Genomic DNA, 18,029 nt, shown 5'->3' with positions numbered 1-18,029 from the left:
ATAGGTCAAATGGAAACTGTTTATAATAGAACACTGTTGCAGTTCTGAATTTGAAAGCCAAAGGCACTCGTTAAATAAAGTAGAAGGACTAACTGTTCTGTGATCCTCCAGCCTTCTGTCCATTCCGGTCTGATACCTCTAATCACGAGTAACCATCATGATTCTCATTGTCATTTCACTTTCCCTGCCTGAGTTTCTTGAGGTCAGAGGCGTGTCTTTTGTAGCCTGGTGCTTAGCACAGTGATTGGCACATAGTAGTAGCTGAATGAGGAGCTATGTGGCAAAGAGTTGAAGGATCCACACATAAGAGAGACAGCGGAGTAGCCACAAACAGGGGAGTTAGGGCAGACTGCTGTCCCAAAGATGCGGAACAAGCAATGAACTCACAAAAATCACAGTCCCCACTTTACAAAGTGGGAATACAACCCAAAGTGAGCCAGGTAATCATGGCTGCCTTTTAGTGATCATATAGTATGTGCCAGAGAACACTCTTCTCGGCTCCTTGCAAATATTTATTTTGATAATCATCACAACAGCTCAAGAAAACAGGTTATTCTCTTTATTTCATAAGTAAAGAAACTGAAGCACAGAGAGGTTTACTACCTGGTCCCAGAATACACAGCTAGAAAAATGGTAGATTTTTAGCCCAGGGAGTCTGAATCCAGAGATAAAACTTATAATAATAACTTTGCTATATTGGTCTCTCTGTTCCTGCATCTGTGACCTCTTCCTCCTCAGTACTTTTCAAGACATTCCATAAGGAGCTGTTCTCTGAAAGTGTATGTTTCTACTTTTCTAATGAATACCAATAGCCCAAACCTAGTTTGTTGAATAGCTATTCATTTTACAGCCAACTTACTAATAACTGGCCTCCGTAAAATAAAGCACAGCATTTGAACAGGGATAGTCATACCATACTCCGTTGTCCTTACGGAGTATGCGTTTCTGGTCTGCTTTTCTATGTAATTCAGAAATATGTTATTTCAAATTTGAAAATACTGGAAAGGTTTTTGATGTAGGTCCTTGCTACTCAAGTTGCAGTCTGAGGTCCAGTAGCATCAACATCTGGAAGCTTTTTAGAAATTTAGACTCTCAGGCCCCATTCCAGACCTACTGAATCAAAATCTGCATTTTAACACAATGACGAGGTGATTCCTACGCACTAAAGTCTGAGAGGCATGTGCTCTGCTACTTCAGTATAATTAGCGTTGGCTTCACAAGAGATAATACAGTCGTTCCTTAGTATTGCAGGGAAATTAATTCCAGAACACCCTCCTGCCAATACCAAAATCCGTAGATACTCAAGTCCCTTATATAAAATGGGACAGTATTTGCAGATAACCTACGGACATCCTCCCATATACTTTAAATCATCTCTAGATTACTTATAATACCTCATGCAATCTAAATGCTATGTAAATAGTTGCCAGTGTGTGCAAATTCAAGTTTTGGTTTTTGGAATTCTCTGGAATTTTTTTCCCCTGAACATTTTCCATTTATGGTTGGTTGAGTCTGAGGAAGTGGAACCTGTGAATACGGAGGGTTGACTGTAATTCTGTACCTCTGGAGGTGATGAGAGTCGAGTTGATAAGAGCTTGATATACTAGGGGCAAAGGGCCCATCATAGCTATGAAAAGACCTAGTGATTCACAGTCCTGACTGCACAGTAGGATCATGGGGAGTTTTTAAACACCCCAGAGCTATTCAGGGTCTTTTGTGGTTATACAAATTTTAGGATTGTATTTTCTATTTCTGTGAAAAATGCCATCAGAATTTTGATAGAGATTTCAATGGGTAATATGGGTAATTTCATAATATGAGTAATATAGACATTTTAATAATATTAACTCTTCTGATGCATGAACACTGGATATCTTTCCATTTATTTTTCTCTTCTTCAATTACTTTCATCTCTGTCTTATAGTTTTGGCATGTAGATCTTTCACTTCCTTGGTTAAAGTTATTCTTATTTTATTGATTTCAACACTATTATAAATGGGATTGTTTTCTTTATTTCTTTTTCAGATAGTTTATTATTAGTGTATAGAAACACAACTGATTTTTGTATTTTAATTTTGAATCCTGAAACTTTGAATTCATTTTTTAGTACTAACATTTTTTGGTGGGGTCTTTAAAGTTTTCTGTATACAAGATCATGTCATCTGCAAAGAGAGACAGTTTTACTTCTTATTTCCCAATGGACATCTTTTTTTTTTTTTTTTTTTTTTTTTTTTTTGTCTTTTTCTTTCCTGATTGCTCTGGCTAGGATTTCCAGTACTGTGTCGAGTAAGAGTGGTAAAAGTGGGTATCTGCGTCTTGCTCCCGCTCTTAGATTGAGAGCTTTCAGCTTTTCGCCATTAAGTATGATGTTAGTTGTGGGCTTGTCATATATGGCTTTTATTATATTGAAGTATATTTCTTCTATACCAAATTTGTTGTGAGTTTTTATCATGAAACGATGTTGAGTTTTGTCGAATGCTTTTTCTGCATCTATTGAGATAATTATACAATTTTTACTTTTCATTCTATTAATGTAGTCTATTGCATTTATTGATATGTGTATTTTGGACCATCCTTGCCTCCTAAGGATAATTCCAACAAGCCATCTTGAGATTGTACAAAGCTGTAGGCATCACACTTCCTGATTTCAAATTATATTATGAAGCTAATATTCAAAACAGTGTAGTACTGACATACAAACAGATACAAAGACCAGTGGAACAGAATTGAGGGACCAGAAGTAAATCCATGAATATATGGTCAACTAGTATGTGACAAGGGAGCCAAGAATACTCAATGGTTAAAATATAGTCTCTTCAATAAGTGGTATTTGGAACACAATTATATCTTAATAAGTCTGGAAAACAAGCAAGCAAAAAACCCCAGAACTCAGGCTGCCTACCATCCCAATTAGTTCAGAATCCCTGGGGGTGGGATCTAAGCATCGGTATATTTTAAAGATCCCTGGGTGATTCCAGTGTGCAGCAAAAGTTAATCCTTCTCTAGGAATGGGCTGTTCCTTGTGGGAGAGGAGAGAATGTGTTCTGTTAGCCTTGAGCCTTTCCCATGAGATAGTGTTTCTACCTGGACCCTCTTCACTTGGGCTACTCAAGAGATTCTCTCCTTGACCAAACCAAGTCTCCTCTGAGCCCTCTGCTTAACTAGACTCAACCATGAACTTCTGTCTCTCTCTTATAAAGTCCAGTTTTAGCAAGAATTCTCTCAAGTTGATTTAGTGAGAATCCCTCACCTTTGATATTTGATCACCCTCAGTATCTGATCACACTCCTCACCCTCCACCCACCATTCCAGGTAGTATCTGATCCCCATGGCCTGCCCTCATCAAGAATCGTGTTTGGTCAGTTTGGCAAGAATAATGCTACCCTCTTAGTAATTTTCCACCCACCAACCCCTCACCTTGCCTGCCCTACTTCTGGGCTATAACTCCCCACTCCACTGGTAGAGTTGACCCTGAGCTCTCTCCCCATGCCAATGGGCATTGCAATAGTACCTCTTGAAGAAAGTCTTCCTTACTATCTTTAACAAGCACAAGAATAATTTTTTCTTTAACACTACTACTCAGCCTTGATGTCTCAGTGATTAAGCCTTAAATCTCCTTTCCTCTAGGAAGTCTGAATTAGGTGCCTCTCCTACATGCTCAAAGCACCCTCTCTACTCCTCCTATCCATTACTGTTGTAATTTTCTGTGTACTTTTCTCTGTGTCCCACTTGCCTCAGAATGTCACGATGGCAACACTGCATCCACCTGGTTCAACATGAGCAGCAGCAGCAGCAGTGAACACTTCTTGCATCACTCACTGACCATGTGTCACTCTCAGTTCACATTATCTTAGTTAACACCTATTTCAGCCCTATTACTGTCTCCATTTTACAGGCAACAATCTGAGGGTGGGAAAATTAATGAACTTGCCTCAGGTCACACTGCCAGGAAGTCCTTAGTGCCAAATTCAGTTCCCGACACATAGTAGGATGTTCAATAAAGATTTGTTGAGTGAAAAAAAATGAATGCATGAGTTACTTTCCTTTCCAGTTTGTCCATACCGTCTTTGGTGGGATTGAAGCCACAGTGAGATTCCCTTTCATTACTCCCAAGTTACCAAAGCTTAGCCCTGACCTCCTTCAAATTCTTTGTCCCAGAATAGATGGGCTGAAAGTCCTGACCTCATATGGCTAACCAGCAGCAACTTCTGATGAAAAGGCTAGTATTCCAGCTTGTCTGACAGAGCATACTTAAAGGAAAAATGAAATAAGAGAGGAGAAACTGTATGTGTTAACATTTCCCGAAGTGTGTACTTCAGTTTACAGCCTGAAAACCCAGTGTGGGAGTCATAGGACATGGAATTGTTGCAAAGGACCCTTACATCCTTAGACATGTCACACATTTTCTGAAAATGGAAATAAGCGTTATTTTCCAGTCCTAGATGTACTAGTGGATTTACTGCTGTCACAACCAGTAAAATGTGAACTTATTTAAAATTATTATCAAATCCATGTTAGTGTCCCATCAACTTATTCAACAAGTACAAACTGCAGCACTAAAACATTTCATGGGGTCCAGTGGGACTTATTTATTAAAAATATGGAATGCTTCACAAATTTGCATGTCATCCTTGTGCAGGGGCCATGCTAATCTTCTCTGTATCCTTCCAGCTTTAGTGTATAGTGCTGCCGAAGTGTGCACCAATGGGAGTTTTGAAGTTATTAGTAGTAATAAAAATTCTAAGTATTTATTGACTGGGCAGTGTATTGTGGATGCAGAATATATATATCATTTTATTCTCTGTCAACCCTTTGAGGTAGATTCTGTTATTCTCATTTTATACATAAGGAGCACAAGATATCTTAGAACATTGATAACAATATTTCCTACTTAATACTGTGATGAAGACAGAATCCCTGGGGGGCAGACAGGCCAGTGCCAGAGTGGCAGCAACAAGAAAGGTCCATGGAGGCTCAGAGCACTTGGGCTGTTGGAGGCGGGATGCTAATACTCATGTCCAAACATGAAGGAGGGACCTCAGGTAGACTGACCAAGTCTAGAATTGGGGAGTGCGTGATGATTCAAAAAGGAGGTGGTATATGCCTGGAAGATTAACAGGGGCTAAAATGATCATCTTGGCAAATGGCGTGAGAATGATGCCTGTGTGTTAGAGGCAAATGGTGATGATCTTGGGTGGGGCGGGGAGAATATGTAAAGGACCTGGGACTCTACTGCTGGGATGAGTGGTGCACGGATACTTGAGAATTCATTGAATCCCTACTACTATGTTCCAGGCACAATGCAAGTAGCTGGGATACAGTTCTAAGTAAAAGAGATGCGGTTTCTCTCTTAATTGGAATTGTTTAGAGAAATTATTCAAATATTAGCATAGTACATAATTTAAAACTGTGATAAGGCTGATGAAGGAAAGTTACAAGGTGCTACACAAGTATACAATAGGGGAATTTGATCTCATGTGGAAGATCAGGAAAGACTTTCATGAAGGAGTAACTGGAGAGAGGGCAGGAGAGTGAACATTTCTGGCAGAGGGAACAGCTTGTGCAAAGGCCCTGAGGTAGAAAGAAAAGGATATACTTGAGAAAATGAAAGAAAACCAATATGTCTACAGCTCAGTGTGCTGAGAAAAACACCTCTGTGTTGGGAGATCTGAGGCTCTGGGCAGACTCTACCTTGGAGAACAAGACAAGGAATGAGCCATTGAAATGTATCTCCAAGCTAAGACCAGAAGGACTGTCTATTGAACTATAGATCTGAGCTTCCTCAACTAGCCCCACACTAGGGATCCAGGTAGTTACAATGTAGCCCTCACTATACTTCTCGGCAGTTTTGCAGGTGGCAAATATCCTGGGTTAGGGGCTGGGAAAGTTGGGTTTTGGCCCTAGTTCTACCTCTTTTTCAAATAGGAAACACTGGAGTTCTGCTGACCCAGTGGGACTGTGTGTTGGGTGGTACTCATGCAAGTTAAAATTTTTGCATCACTGGTTTAGAGCAGTGGACTTTAACCTTAGCTGCACATGAGAGTCACCTGGAGGAGCTTTAAAATGACTGCTGCCATTATTCACAGTAGCTAAGACATGGAAATGACCTAAGTGTCCATTGATGGATGAATGGATAAAGAAGTTGTGGTATATATTTAGTGTAATATTATTTAGCCGTAAAAAACGACATCATATCAGTTCCAACAACATGGATAGACCTTGAAGGCATTATGCTAAGTGATGTAAGTCAGATGGAGAAAGACAAATACTGTATGATTTTACTTGTATGAGAAATCTAAAAAAGAAAGAAAGGAAGGAAGGAAGAAAAGAAAACCCAAACTCATAGAAAAAGAGATTACCAGATACAGAAGGTAGGAGGAGAGGAAGTTGGAAGAAGGTGGTCAAAAGGTACAAACTTTTAGTTACAAGAGAAGTAAGTACTAGGGATGTACTGTACAGCGTGGTAACTATACGTAACACTGCTGTATGGGATACAGGAAAATTAAGAGAGCCAATTCTGTGAGTTCTCACTCAAGCAAAATTCTTTTTCCTTTTTTTTGTTTCTTTCTATTCTTTTTATTGTACCTATATGAGAAGGTGGATGCTTGCTGAACCTATTGTGACAATCATTTTGCAGTATATGTAAATCAAACCATGCTGCTGCGTGCCTTCAGCTTATACAGTGATGTATGTTAATTATTTCTCAATAAAACTGGAAAAAAGTTGCTCCTGCTTCAGCCCCATGCCTGCAGTCTATGATTTAACTGTTCAGACTATAGGCTGGGCATCAAGACTTTTAAAAGCCCCTCAAGTGATTCTAATATTCGAACAAGTTTGAGAACCATAGGGTTAGGGGCTAGTTCCCAAATGCCAGTCCACAGACCAGCTGTATCGTAAGTACCTGCAGGGCTTGGAAAGAAATCGCCAGCTCTACGTCAGATCTGATGTGTCAGAATTTCTAAGGATGAGGCTCAGCACTTAAATATGGAAGCACCAGGTGATTTTTGAACCCATTCAGGTTTGGAAAGGCCTGATTTAGATCAGGGCATCTCAAACTATCATCTGATCCAGACTGGGGTAGGGCCTGAGATTCTGCATTTCTAACAAGCTCCAAGGCGCTGTTGCTGTCGGAGGACCACACTTGAGCATCAATAAGTTCAAGTGATGCAAATGGAAGAATGGGCAGCTTTTCTCCAAAATCTGCCAAGGGCTAGACCTGAAATCTCTTAGCATAAAGGGACCTTATTTACGTGTCCCTGTCCCCTTCCCAGATCACTTTCTTCGGGGCAGGGGTTGGGTCTTTGTCATCCATCCATCTCTAGTATCTAAACTCAGTGCTCAGCACATCAGAAGCACCATAAATGTGATTTGAATCAAATAAATACCATGATGTCCTTAGAGTCCAAGCCACAGAGCCAGCTTAAGGTGAGACATTGCTATACTGTGGGCCTTCTGCCACTTCCAGTCATAAATTCCAATTGGATGTGGTCCAATGCGAAGCTGTGTGTTGCTGAAACCTGCTCTGTAGGGGGTAGGGTCAAAGCAGGCCTCTGGAATATTAATAATTCTGAGCAGTGACCACAGCTATGATATTTACAGACCCATGAAGCACAAGGGACAGCCTGAGGCAGCGCACACAGCTATAGACTCCAAGGATTTACTCTGCTCCAAATGGAGCATGTATATTGCCCGATGCTGCCAGAAGCCATACGGCTCATTAGCTTTTACTATATAGAGAACTGCGCCAGGCCTGGTGCTAAAATGACATGACAAAGCACATTTGACAGCAGTGGTCAAAGGAAAAAGCACAGGGGGAGTGGAACTCCTCTGTGGGATGTTGCTCATGCCTTTGGAACAGGAGACAAATGCCTCTGCCTCTCCATTTGGAGGCCCAGGCTGGTTGGAATCTGACAAGGACTTATTACTTTAGAAACTTTTTTCAGAGATTTGGTTTCTTCCCCTGGATTCTCCTTGCATGGGTGATGGATGTTTTCTTTTTCCTGAATATTTTTTGATGCTGTATCTACTTGTGTTGTTTGTGAGTTACATTTTGGGAAGTATCAGGAGAGAGAGAGGAACAGAGAGAGAGGAGAGAGAGAGGAACAGAGAGAGAGGAGAGAGAGAGGAACAGAGAGAGAGGAGAGAGAGAAACAGAAAGAGACAGAGAGAGACACACAGAGAGACAAAGAAATAGAGAAGGGAAGGAGGAAAACAAAACCAAACCACAATTGTAAGTAGATGGAAAAGAAAAAAGAAAGTAGAGAAGGGAGTGGGGAGTCAGACAAGGATGGAGAGTAGAAGGATCAGGACTCCCCCTTCTTTTTTTTAATTGAAGCATAGTTGATTTACAATGTTGTGTTAGCATAGTGATTCAGTTATACATGCATGTATATATTCTTTTTTATTATAAGTTATTACAAGATATTGAATATTATCCCCTTTGTTCTGATTCTTTATACTCAAAGACGGTCAAAGTATCCTTCAAAGGGAACTTACAGAGTAACTCCCTTAAGCCCTACAAGAGGCATAGAACTAACATTTTTGGTCTCACCCTTCAGCCCTGATAACTCACTGCCGACTCTCACCTTGAAATCTCACCCCCATATTTTTTTTCTGCCACCATCACTCTTTCACTTTCTGTCAAAGGCTAGGCCTACTGGTTCAGAGGCAGTTACACTTTATGGATTACATTTTCTTAGTGGTTGGAATAATTAAGATGTCGTCTCTTAGCAAGTTTGATGAGTGTATCACCATACTGTTGTGTGTCTTCACTATACTGTGCATGAGATCTCCAGGATTTCTTTACTACTCATTGCACATTTGTAGCCTTAAACAACATCTGCCCTATCCCCCCACCCCACATTCCCTAGTAACCACCTGTTTTACTCTCTGTTTTTACAAGTTTGGTTAAAAAGAAATGACAATTATGTGATGTGACTGAGGTGCTACTTATTGCTTCAATGCAATTGTATTACACTATATAAATGTATGAAATCAACATGCATAGACCTTCAGTTTGCACAGTGTTATATGTCACTTATATTAAAAAAAAAAAAAAAAGAACTTTCTCAGGCTATTGGAACCCGACTTTATCTGACTCTACCACGCTTAAATCTCTTCACTCCACTTCCCCCATGTCATTGGCCTTCTTTGTACACAGCCTGTGATAAGATCTTTTCCTGTGGTTCCCACCTCCCTACTCCATCCTAGATATAAATCCCACATGAAATGTTACAAATAGCTCAGTGTTTCCCAAAGTGTGTTCCCTGGACCATCTGCTTCAGAATGGGGGTGGAGGTAGAGAGGGAGGAAGAAAGGAAGATTTTTTTAACATGCAGATTCCCGGGCCCAGCCCACCCAACCCTATTAAACCAGATTGGGAAGATGGCAGCTTTGGAAAGCTGCATTTTTAATCTTTGACCCAGATGATTCTGACACAGAGGGCAGTTTAAGAACCTCAGCAAGAGCAGCCCTTCCGGGTGCTTAAATTCTTTCTTTTTCAAGACCCCACTCAAAAGATCAGAGGCCACCCTCCCCCAACACACGTCACATCCAGGACCTGGGCCACACACTTACGCAAATCACGGAAACTCCAGCCCTACACTTTCTCATGGAAGAGCAGGGGGCAGTGTCTAAGGTGTGAATGGGGACAAGGCAGGTAACCCATACTGGAGTGCAGCTGACCTGCTGGGAATTAGGGGAAGCTGGGGGCTGCATGCTCTGGTTAAAGGGGCAGCTGCTTCTCCATCGCAGTAATTGTGGCTGGATGGGAGTGCCACCCAGAGGTGCCGAATATTCTGAATTTACGAGGGATGCTGGAAATCTGGATTTTTATGTAAATATTTCTGATTTTTTAATTTCTGGCTAATTGTTTTTTTTAAACAGACCAAACAAAATACAGATGTGGGGCACATTCAGGCTGTGAGTCTATATTTGCAACCTACAGACTAGATCTTCCTAGGGTTGCCTTTGGCACGAGGCTCCAGGGTAGGATACGTTGACCCAGAACCTCCCTGGCTTAATACGCTGCTCTGTGTCTGGTTGAAGCTGCTCTGCTGTTCCTTCTGCTTTCCAGGGGAACCAAGGTTCTGACCACCCCACAGCCCCAGTAAATGGGGACCTGATTGCCGGGAGGTGCCAGACCAGTGGTTCTCAAACATTAGCTCACATCAAAATCCCCTGGCAGGCTTGTTAAAACACTGATTGCCATGCCCCACCCTCAAAGTTTCTGATTCAAAAGATACAAGAATTTTCACCTCTAACAAGAAGCGGGGGCTGGTGGGGAGTGGGGGACACTGATGCTGCTGGTCCCGGGTAGACACTTTGACCCACTGTTATAAAGCACCACTCACTACCTATAATGTTTTCTTTTGCCTAAAATCAGCACTCACTCCTTAGCTTCTCTCTCACTTCTGAGAGAGACACATAGCAGTCACTTTGAGCCTTTCTGGGGGTGCTCACCTGATCGAATCCATTTTGACCATCCTGTCATTTTTGAGTGTTTACTATGTGCCAACCATTCATCTAAACACATTACTGTATTGACTTTAATCTTCATCACAACCCTATTAGGAAGGCCTGATCACTCCTAATTTCTACATGAAGGAAGTGAAGCCCAGAGAAGTTAAGTAACTTGCCCAAAGGCACACAGTTAGTGAGGGGCAGAGCCAGAACTCAAACCCAAAATGTCTGACTTCAGGGCCTGTTTATCATAATACTTACAGACCAAGCTGGGCTACTTTTGAGAGTGAAAGGAAACACTGAAGAGGATGGGGAGGGATAAATTGGGGGTTCAGGATTTGTAGATACTATATATAAAATAGGTAAACAATTCAGGTCCTACTGTATGTATAGCACAGGGAGCTATATTCAATACCTTGAAATGGCCTATAGTGAAAAAGAACATGAAAAGGAATATATGTCTATATATGTATATGTATAACTGAGTCACTGTGCAGTACACCAGATATTAACACAACATTGTAAACCAACTATACCTCAATTAAAAAAATATACACATGCTGAGACAACAGATGTAAACCAGGACTATCATAGGCAAACCAGGACGTAAGTTCACCCTATGCATTCTGCCATTTCAGACGTACTTTTTGAACGATCTACAACTTAGTGAAAAGGGCACAGATGTTGCAGCCAGTCAAAATCCAGCTTAATTGAGCTAAAGCATGAAAGGACCTAGCTCAGGGCCTGCCAACAGATGTCTGTTCCTTTCGGTCAAGTTCTGAATCCTTATGGGAGGAAACAGGCAAGTGTAAATATCACCCTGATTCTTGAAGCCCTCACAATATAGTTGATAGAAAAAAAGAATATAAATGAAAACTTAAAGGATCAGACTAAGACTTTACTAATCCAGGGCTAATCATAAGTGTTCAAAGATGGTGACCCCCTCAGGTTTTAAATTTTTAAGGAGGGCTGGGGTTGGAAGTGCGTCTTGAAGATTGAGTAGAAGATGGGAAGCCTGCAATTGGGATAGCTAAAGAAAGACAAGAGAGTTTATGCAGAAACTAAAGAAAGGCTGAGAAGCATCTCTGTGACTAAACTCTGTTGGATGTTTCAACTCCATTCCAACCTTAGTACAACTCCAGATAGGACAAAACAGGGAAATATCTTTATTTAGTTAGTTTTGTGTGCTCTGTCATTATTTTGCCCTCACTCACAAACCCCTAGAGAACTCGGATGAAGACTTGATCCTCCCAAGCACGCAAGTACAGACAGAGAAATTTCTGAGGAGAATCGGCCTGGGGTTTTCAAGAACTCTTGGATTTAGGGATTTTGAACAAAATCCTGCCCGTCACAATGGTTTTCACAGTAAGAATGAGAGCTGCTAGGTACTTGGTTCCCCTGATTTATGTAAAAAGGAAAGGCAATGTCATCATACTTTTTCTCAGTCCCAAGTGTGGGAAGTTCTAAACAGGTTCAACACTACCCTCTAGTGTGCAAAACGGGCAGATGTGGGGATCAGAGAGCATTTGTGACAAAGCCAGCTGGAAGAGGACTGGAGATGTAAGAGGGAAGAAACCTTGTATCTGCAGAAGGTCAGTGAATTAATAAATATCCAAGGACTCTAAGAAATAGACAAATACTTCCCTGGTGAGAAGACCTAAGATGGCACTTCCCTAGAAAATAGTGCTCTGTAGAGCACCAGTCCTGTGTGACATTCCATTCACACACCCCTCCGAGGGCCCATGGTTAAAGAGTTTGGGATTCTCTGCACACCATGCTCCCCCAGCCCCCGTGACAGAATCAGTGTTCAGTAAAGCCTTACATAGAAAAGGCTCTGGGAAGTTATGCAATGATGAAATTCCACTTCCCACACGTATTTGACCATTGAACCTTTTTCTGTTTTGTTTTCTCATAAATCCATGTTATCCCCTGGGACGACTGCTCCTGGCTCATACTTTGGCCAATGCTAGTGGAAAAAACACAGAGTTCCTACCTTAAGCTCTCATATGATGAAAGAAGGTCTGTCTCTTAGGCTTTGATTACTCCACTTTGCTTGCAAAGATAGACCTCAGTAGTAAACCAGTCAAGCTGGCCAAGGCACAAAAGGGCAAAGGAACAGGGTGATGACTGAAACCAAGTATCTGGTCCATGACACCAAGGACTGGAAGATCCCATAAGAGGCTAAATGGTCATCCAGCTCCTCCCCACCCCACATCTCATCCCAGTCTTTAGGCAGGATACGTAATCTTCTTACACTTCTAATGCGTCATACTCGCCCCCTGTCTGTCAAAGTTCGACTGAGGTTTTGTTCAAGTGTCCACTTCTTCAGATTTTCTCAAGACTCTAGGCTCCGTTGAGCATTTCCATTTCTGGCCTTCAGTTAGATCATTCTCTTATTTATTCATCAAAGGCATATTGAACACCTGCTGTGGTGTACTACATGGTGCTGGGAATACAGACCTGATTAAGACAAAGAGCCTACTTTCGAGGAGCTTATAATTTCTGCCACTGGAGAAAGATTTGAAGAGGGGACAATATACGCTCTGCTGAAGCCAACAAAGATATAATAAGTCACAAAGACGTTTCCTAACCTGTCCAACAGGGTTGTCACCACGATCACATGGAGTTCTTAGAACAAAGCTTGACTTATAGTAAGCACCCTGCAGACACTTTCTTTTATTGTTGTTATTACTGCCATTGCTGTTGTAGATCACATTTATTTTACATTACTTTGTTCTTATTTTGTTGTTAGTATCCAAGAAAATGGAAAGGTAAGATGCCATCTACCCTACAAGTGGTTTACTTGGTGAAATTACTCCTTGACTCAGTGGCTGGTAAATACCAAAGCCAGTGACACTTTATTTCCCTACCTGTGAAATGATGCCACTAATAACTCTCTTTTGGGCTAATCTCATTGATTCATCAGTTCCTTCCTTTATTCTATCTACTATTCTGAAGTCCCCATTATGTGCCAGACTCTGTGCTAAAGATGGGGACTATAGTAACCAAAAAGACAGGTGTGGTCTCTGCCTTCCTGCAGCTTGCTATATCCCAGAATTTGGGAAAAGACTTAAACAAGATTATGTTACATGAGATGTATTTTGTGGAAGGCAGCTATGCTCACCACTATACCACCAACGCATATGAGATGTATTTTGTGACACACAGACCGGGGGTTAAATGTAGAGTGTTATTATAATCTAACAACTTTTCAACAGTATTGCTGTCAAGCTTGGCTTTTAGTCACTTGAATGGAGAATATCATGGTGCTTACTTGGCACTGTGCCTGGTTTCCATAGGCACCTTCAGAAGTATCTGCTGAACAAATTAATGAGCAGATGATTAGAAGCATTACTACTGACATTCCATTTGCTGCATAAATAGTAATCACGATGAAAAGGGGTTGATAAGAATACTTATGAATTGATGAGCCCCTGTTATGTGATAAGTGACACTGTGTACTTTATAATCACTGTTCTCCTAGCACCTGTGACTTTTGGTATCATGTTCCCATTTTAGGGGTGAGAAAAAAAATTGAAGTTCAGAGATATTAAGGAACTTGCCCAGAACTTCAAAACTATAAGCACAGATAGTGGCCTGAGAACACACATTTTCCTTCTCCTTTAAGGGGAAGTTTCATTCTTTCCCCAGATCCCATTTTTATTATTGGGGAACACGGTCTTCTTTTCCAGACTAAACAAAGTGGGAATGGATAAGGTGACGACTTCCATCTAATGTGTCGCAGCTGGAGATGGGTACCATGGCTATTAGCTGAAATTAATGCCCCGAAGGCAATCATTACCAGCCCCAATCTAATAGGAACCCAGAGCATCTCTGATAATTCAGTCTTGATTTCCTCCCAACATTTTCCAAATAAATTGAAACAAACAACAGATTTCCTTAGCACCAAAAGGCCAGGAGTCTTTGTGCTGAGTGAACTTGGTGGAGAACTCAGTCACACAGTAACAGGGCCAGAGGGGGCCTGAAAGTGACCTAGTCCAGCTATTGACTCGACGCGTGAATCTCTGCTCCATCCCCACCAAGTGCCCTCTAGCCTGTGCTTTCAGACCCCTCGGGTTGGAGAACTCATTCACATTTGGAGAAGCCCATTTGGAATGAGCTGATTGGAAAGTCTACTATATGTTGAGCTGAAACCTGCTTCAGGCGGCTTCTACTCATTGGGTTTCACTTTCTCCCTTGGGGTCACCCAGAAATCTGATCTGTTATCCACGTGACTTGTGTTCCCGTGTTGTTCCTATGACACCTGTCATACCATGTGCTCACACTGTTATACACGTCATGCTTTTTCTTTCAATAGATTGTATCTTAAACACCGATTTTAATCTCAAAATTGAGCAATAATATCCATGAAATCACAGGTTTGATATGCTGGTTTTATATTTTTCTAACAAATATTAACTATATTATCAGTATGTTATTAACTGCATGCATTATATTTATTAATATATTACTAATATTATTATTAACGTATTAGTAATGTATTGGTGGTAGTATGACTACCCTATTTTGGGAAACATCGTACATGTTCCTTCTCTGTATATAGTATTTGAAAATAACAACCACAGCCTTCCTTAGAGCAAACATTCTCAGTACTTTCAATCATGTAATATTATGCAAAATTAATTTACCATGCTGGTTATTTGCCTCCAATTTGTCTATATGCCTATTTAGGTTTGGAGGGCTAGTCTCATATAAAATTCTCTCATTATATACGTTCTGATTTTACTAATACAATCTGTGTTTTCATTAGCTTTCTTGGCAGTCAAACTACTATATGTATTTCTAAAGAGTTCACTGGTCTTTAACATCCTTAAGCCTTTTTTTAATCCACACCAATCTCATAAAATCCTTTCCCATCTTGTTCATTCTTTTTTTCTTCCTAGTAGGGAATGTTCTTCCTGCACTGAAGCTTTATTGAGATATAACTGATATATAATATTGTGTAAGTTTAAGATGTACACGTTGATTTGACACACTTCTGAACTGCAAAATGATTACCACCATAGCATTAGCCAACCCATCACTTCATATAACTATCATTTTTTTTAATGTGGTGAGAGCATTTAGGATCTACTACTCCCTTAGCAACTTTCTAGTATATAGTACAGTACTGTTAACTATACTCATTGTGATGTACATTAGATCCCCAGAACTTACTCCTCCTATAACTGGAGATCAATGCCTTCCCATTTCCCCCCCACACCCCAGACCCTGGCAAACCACCGTTTCTTCTCTGTTTCTATGAGTTTGACTTCTTTAGAATCCACGTTAAGTGATATCATACAGTGATACCATACATTGTTTTCCTCTTTCTTACTTATTTCACTTAGTAAGTGAAATAATGCCAAATTATACTAAGAAGACAAATAAATGGAAAGATAACTCGTATTCGTGGGTCAGAAGAATTAATATTGTCATATGTTCATACTTCTTAAAGCCATCTATAGATTCAAAGCAATCTCTATCAAAATTCCAATGATATTTTTCACGGAAATAGAAAAACAGTTTTAAAACTTGTATAGAACCACAAAAGACCCTGAATAGCTAAAGCAATCCTGTGAAAGAACAAATCTGGAGGAGTCACATTTCCCGATTTCAAAGTGTACTACGAAGGTATAGTAGTCAAAATGTTATGGTGCTGGCATACAAATAGACTCATGGACCAATGGCACAGAATTGAGAGCCCAGAAATAAATCCTGATAAGTACACCCAACTAATATTTGACAAGGCAGCCAAAAATACTCTGTGGGAAGAGCATAGTCTCTTCAAAAAATGGTGCTGGGAGAACTGGATATTGTTATGCAGAAGAATGAAATCGGACCCCTATCTTACACCATTCCAATTACTCAGAAATAATTAAAGACTTGACATAAGACTGTGTTTCTTCATTATTAATCTTCTAGAGACTTTTGTCATGTAATATGGCTTATGTAATACTCTGGTAATTACTTTTGACATACTTAAATAGTGCTCCATACACACATTTTTTTTTTATTTCTGTAAGATTATTAAAGAATTTCTTAAAGACCACTCATCTCTGAATGTTATAATAAGGTTTATTGAGTACCTATTCATCCACTCATTTGAACCAAACACTTGACAAATGCCGAGCATTTTTAATACAATCAACTCATAATGGTAGGTGTTACTGTCCCTAAAATACAGGAGAGGAGTTTCTGAAAGGTCATAAAACCATCAAAGTAACCCATCTGGTAGATGGAGAAGCTAAGATTCAAACTCAGGTCTGTCTGACATCAAAGCACAATCTACTTCTATTCTAAGATGGTAGAATCAGAATGGAAATTGGGTTTGGACAGATGGGCATGTCTGTTCTCGAATTTGGTCAGTAGAATGTCTGCATTTGCAAAGCTAATATGTAACAGCTATCCTCAAAAACTATAAAATCCTACAAATAGAAATAAATAAAACATTAAAAAAAACATTAAAAAAAACCTATAAAATCCTCTGCTAAGGGCTCTGATTTGGAAACACTGAAAACCCTTAGTCACATAACGTGGGCAGAAGAGTGGGCGAATCATATAGAAGTAAAGATGAGATGGACTTTGACCTTGTGAGGAGACTCAGTGTGGAAGCTAGGAGCAGAGAGCAACCTTGGGAGGGGAGCATGCTTTAGTTTCACATGTTAGAGTAATACTTCTGAAGGCTGATGTGCTAACCCAGAAACCAGAATTTTAAATGAGTTTAACTGTGGTCTTTGGCCGTGGCACAGTTCCACAGGAAGAAGAAATATATACTGTCTAGATCGATCATCCTGATCCTGCAGCTGCTGTCTCTGTAGCTACCACTAACACAGTAATGCCATCCCTCTAACCACTGGGCTTCTTCGGCCACATTCATGGACGCATAAGCAATCCAGGTCCTTTCCCTTCAGAATTTCTGTGCTAGAAATGCAGCCGCAGTCTTCACCTCATCCCACACAAGCTGCAGAAGTCCAGTCAACATGGGCACCACTTCACAGTGATGAAGGAGACTGACGGCTCCCAAAGGGAAGACAGACCAGTGGCTGTGCCATGTGGACTTCAGTTCCTGGACATTCACCCCTCTGGGAGAGAGTGAAGATGGCTGCTTTTCAATGGGTACAGCCTCTCTGCAACCTTGGCCCTATTTCTTAGCTTTCAGAGGGTGGGTAGCAAGCAAACTTTTCCAGTAGAAGGCTGTGTTTCCATGTGCCAAAAATGCACTTGGCCATGGAGCTGCTGCAGAAGGCCTCTGGGGGAACCACTGTGTTTTTGCATGGTTGTGGGTTGCTAGGTCTGGGATAACCTGGGACAGGCAGCATTGCTCACCAGATCCTTAAATGAAGTGCTTTAGCAAGGGAACACTTGCCTGGCTTTTCTTTTGGGGTTGGCAAAGCCAACTACATAGCTGCCATGTCGAAGACCTCATGCAAGGTATGTCCAGATGAAAGCATGGAACGACTCGGTCAGGCCAGATGGCTGGTCAGTGTGGGAGGGAGCCAGCCATCTACCAGTGCTTGTATAAGGGAATCTGAAACATTTTTTAATAATAATTTCATTAAAAAAAA

At 40.8% G+C, this 18,029-nt stretch overlaps 1 long non-coding RNA gene and 1 other non-coding gene across 2 annotated transcripts in view; one reads left to right on the top strand and one right to left on the bottom strand.

Annotated features, from left to right (window-relative positions):
• The window catches only part of LOC123612966 (uncharacterized), a 301,024-nt gene that overhangs the window by 150,899 nt on the left and 132,096 nt on the right, over positions 1–18,029 (top strand). The gene's annotated exons all lie outside the window — the stretch shown is intronic.
• LOC123619016 (U6 spliceosomal RNA) lies at positions 4,595–4,703 on the bottom strand. The gene has a single exon (XR_006727532.2). It is a non-coding gene; the product is annotated as a U6 spliceosomal RNA (small nuclear RNA).

This window comes from Camelus bactrianus, chromosome 12 (assembly GCF_048773025.1).
Source record: "Camelus bactrianus isolate YW-2024 breed Bactrian camel chromosome 12, ASM4877302v1, whole genome shotgun sequence".
NCBI lineage: Eukaryota > Metazoa > Chordata > Mammalia > Artiodactyla > Camelidae > Camelus > Camelus bactrianus.
This window is presented reverse-complemented; position numbering and strand designations above follow the sequence as displayed.